At 45.8% G+C, this 4,527-nt stretch overlaps 1 pseudogene; it reads left to right on the top strand.

Moving 5' to 3' along the window:
* Positions 1 to 714: 714 nt before the first annotated feature.
* LOC101561364 lies at positions 715 to 2,237 on the top strand (annotated as a pseudogene).
* The last annotated feature ends 2,290 nt before the right edge of the window (positions 2,238 to 4,527 follow it).

The following is a 4,527-nucleotide window of genomic DNA, read 5'->3' on the forward strand; positions in this document are numbered from 1 at the left end:
AATTTTTATCCTGGGGAATATAGATCACCAATAAGATCATCAGTAGCATTCAAGTACTTGAATCAATAAACTTATGTGCCCTTTCCCCTAAATTGTAGCTAACTTAGCCTTTTCTTTAATTAGTAATAAAGACAATGAAATGATTCTGCTATCGCAGAAGATGCCTCCCAGCTAGTCTGTTAGATATCCAGGTAGTGGTTCCTGTTACTATTGTCTCCTAGAAACAACTGGTCATGTGAGGCATAGCTGGTCATTATGATGTATATTGTAAGAACCAATCAAAGACAACCAAGTACTTTCTTGCTTGCAGCCACATAAAAGCTCCATCCCTGAGTCTTCAGAGCCTGACATTTTGAAGGATAATTGATTCCTTGTCAGTGCCCACTGACATAAATAAATTTGCCTCCAAGTTCTTGGTGTCATTTCAGTTTTTCTGTTTGCCATTGCATCTGGCAATGCATCTGGTGCATTGGCCAGGAAAACTGACCATAGTCCCTGGTTGTGGCCCTCATGGACAGAGCAAGGACCTCTCCAGGTTTTGATGGGATGGTTCATCCTTGAGATTTCTCAAGTCCCCTTGAAAGTCTGGAGGAGGATTTCTGGCTCCCTGCTCATGTGGTTCCCATCAAAGTGTAAAAGTAGGAGGATACGGCACAGAGTGGCTTCTGTGATAAGATCCTTACTTCCCTGAGTGTGGACTCAGAAGAAAGAAAGATGGTTCTTGATCTGGATTTGTTTCAAGTGGAAGGAGCGAACCCAAATCTCATCTGAGAAACACAGGAGAAGCGCTTCAAGGACCCGGGACACATGGACCAGCTGGTAGATGCAGACAGAGAGTGGTGATGGTGCAGATTTCAGGCAGATAACTTCAACAAGCTGAAGAACTTATGCAGCAAGACAATTGGAGAGAAGATGAAGAAAAAAGAGCTGGTGGGAGATGGTGAGTCTGTTTCTGAGAATGTGTTAGATTTCAATGACCTCACTGCAGACGCTTTAGCAAATCAGAAAGTCTCACAAATTAAAAAAGTTTGACTCCTTATCAATGATGCCATCCTGAAATCTGATGCAGAGCAGTTAAAACTGCAGGTAGAACAGTTCAAAATCTTCAAGAGATTGGGAACCTTCTGCACCCCTCTGTGCCCATCAGTAACGATGAGGATGCAGACAAAATAGAAAGGTTTTGGGGTGTCTGCATGTTGAGGAAGAAGTACTCTCATGTGGACCTGGTAGTGATAGTAGATGGCTTTGAAGGTGAAAAGGGGGCCACAGTGGCTGGGAGTCGCAGGTACTTCCAGAAGGGGGTCCTGATGTTGCTGGAACAAGTACTCATCCAGCTTGCTCTCTGCTCCCTGGCAAGTCAGAACTATGTTCCTATTTACACTTTCTTTTTCATGTGGAAGGAGGTCATGCAGGAAGTGGCTCAACTCAGGCATTTTGATGAACTTTATAAGGTGACTGGCAAAGACAGTGAAAAGTGAGATGACAACTCCTATGATGAGAAGTGCCTGATGCCACTTCAGAGCAGCCCATTGCTGCTCCGCACTGGGATGAATGGCTGTGGCCAGAGGACGTGCCCATCACATATGGCAGCCTGTCCCCCTGCTTTCTCCAGGAAGTGGGCTCCCATGACCATGACACCTGTGGCATCTTTCAAGTCCATCTGTTTGAGAAGATCGAGCAGTATGCGTTTCCTCATGACAAGTCATGGGAGATGTTTGAGGAAATGATCACCACCGCAAAGGAGTTCTGCCAGCCTCTGAGGATGCCATAACCACATCACAAAAATCATTTTGGGTTTTTGAATCATTTTGCCAGTAAGAAGCTTGACCTGGAGGCCTGATTTCCAAGCTCAGGAGCTTTCCCAGAGTTAGTCTCCTGTTCCAACTGTACAATTACCAGGCTTGCCATCTCCAAATCTGATAGGGTAGACCAAGTAGATGATGGAAAAGGTGGAAATTGTCCTTGTTCTCAGCTCTAAGATGTGTGCCACTACCAGGACCATCAGCATCATCTCGGAGAACTACCACACAGAGAAGGGTGTCATCGTTCCTGAGAAACTAAAGGAGTTCATGCCACCAGGGCTCCAAGAACTGATCCCCTTTGGGAAGCTGGCACCCATTGACAAGGAGCCATCAAAGAAGCAGAAGAAGCAACACAATGGAAGTGAAAAGAAAGCAGCAGCAAGGGATGTCACCCTGGAAAGCCAGCTGCAGAGCACGGAGATCACCCAGGTCTGAAAAATCCTTCCTCCCATCTACTGGGCTATGTTTCTGCCTGCTGGAAACTCAAAGGCTGCCCAGAGCAGAGTAGCCAAGAACTGACTCATCATCACCCCGCCAATGTGACTGCATTGCTAACAAGGACTGTCTGCTGGGCATGGCACATGTGTCCCTGTCTCCTCACATGGGCATGGGGTTGGCCATGATGACTGATGAAGCCATGTAATAAAGCATTTGGGGAGGGCTTCACACACACACACACACACACACACACACACACACACAAAGGGGGAGGATACAATCTATCTGTCTGTTGGTCCGCCTGCCTGCCTGATTCTGGGACTACCCCTGGAGGCATCGCAGTTAATCTGTCTGTCAGTCTTGCTCATCTTGTGCAAGAGAGTCTGCTCAACTCTTGTTGAGCAAGACCATCCTCCAGGAACGTCTCTCTGTCTCTGTCTCTGTCTCTGTCTCTGTCTCTCTCTGTCTCTCTCTCTCTGTCTCTCTCTGTGTCTGTCTGTCTGTCTCTGTCTCTGTCTCTGTCTCTGTCTCTGTCTCTCTCTCTCTCTCTCTCTCTCTCTCTCTCTCTCTCTGTCTCTCTCTCCCCTCCCCCACCTCTGGGGTGCCACCCTTTGTCTGTTGTGCCATTGTTCAAGGGTACACAACACACACTCAGGAAGTCAGAGATGGAAACTAATTAATCAAAACCCACAGTCCTTGGCTTCAGGAAAAGGGACTTTTCTGAGATTATGGAGTGAAAAATGAAGTCACACCACTCAAAGAAAATAAGAAAGAGACCCATTCTTCCTGAGAATTCTCCCTGCCAACAGTTTCAACACAATGATCACCACCCCAGCTCCCATCGTGCCTACTTCCAGCCAGTTGAATTAATTCCAATTTAATCAGTCAGTGCTTGATTTTGGCCACAAAGCCCTCTTCTCTCCAGGACAGCCTGTTTCTCACCCCCATCATAGTCTGCCCCTTCCCAGGCCCATCGTAGTCCCTCTAGAAAAATAAATGAGGCTTCAAAACTAAAAAAATGTCTATAGACTGTCAAACATCTTCTGCTTATAAAACCAACTCAAGATCCGCAAGCTACCAATGCCTTTATTATTGCCCTCCATCCACATTGTCTCAGTCTTCTGGCACCCACAGCCTGCTGGCACACCTACCTAGACCTAACACCTTCTTTCTTCTACTGTAGATTGACTTGTCTACCTGTACCTCTTTCAAAACACCCCATTTCTAGACTCAAAAGTCAACTGACATAGACTCAGTCTCCCAGAGGTTCAAAAACTTGTTTACCCTCTTTGGAGAATTTCACACAGATAACATCTCTCATTTCCCAGCAAAAAATACAGCTACATTTCTGATTAACAATGCCCACGCTGCTTATTGGAAAGACACAAAAGCTCTGCTACAATATCTGGCAGAAACTGGCTGCAAGAAAGAAACTATACAAACTTCTTGGAGCTTCTAGGTTCTATAAAATCTGAATCTTTGAGTTCACAAAGCAATGATGTTGATTCAAACTGTCAACCCCTGGAAGTCCTCCATGGCCAACCTTTGTACTCTAACAGCCACTGACTTTCTGATTAAAAAAAAACTGACAAGCTCACCTTAAGTCAAGAGCTAATTATTCAGGTGCCACATGCTGTGCTGTGCCTCCTGGATAACTATGGATCACTCAGTCCTACCACGTACCTGCCCACAAAGCAGGGCCCAGCAGATCATGACTGCCCAGCACTGGCTGTTTTCAAACTGACCAGACTTAAAAATGAAGCCCGTAACAGATGCTGAGTACACTCTGTATATAGATGGAAGTAGCTCTGTTAGAAAGGGAGGTCAAAGGACTAAATAGGCTATAGTGACCTTAGACAAAGTTATTTTGGCCAAAGCTCCTCTGCCGCTGATTCATGACGCTGCTTGGAAACCTGACACCCATGTCATCAAACTTGCATTTGACATAATCTGATCCAGAGGCCTAAACTCCTCCAGGATTCTAACTGAAAAATCAAAGCTAGCCAGAAAATCTTGACCCAGTACTCCCAGAAAATTGACCTTCATCAGAGCCACACACAGACCTATGTCCCCATCATGTGTTCTCCAAGTTAAAGCCACAGCCCTGGCACCAGTATCCTTGCAGCCAGCTCAGGCTTCAGCATCTCTGTCACCAGCTCTCACCCTCACCCATCATAACAGATATCTGTTGGTGATTCTATGTAATCAGGGTAGCCCAAGGCATTCTCTACCCAAGGTGAGAGAACAACAAAAGTTTGTAGGGTCCTGCTATAAAAAAAAAAAAAAA

The sequence above is a fragment of the Octodon degus genome, unplaced genomic scaffold (genome assembly GCF_000260255.1).
Source record: "Octodon degus isolate 3935 unplaced genomic scaffold, OctDeg1.0 scaffold00029, whole genome shotgun sequence".
NCBI classification, from domain to species: domain Eukaryota; kingdom Metazoa; phylum Chordata; class Mammalia; order Rodentia; family Octodontidae; genus Octodon; species Octodon degus.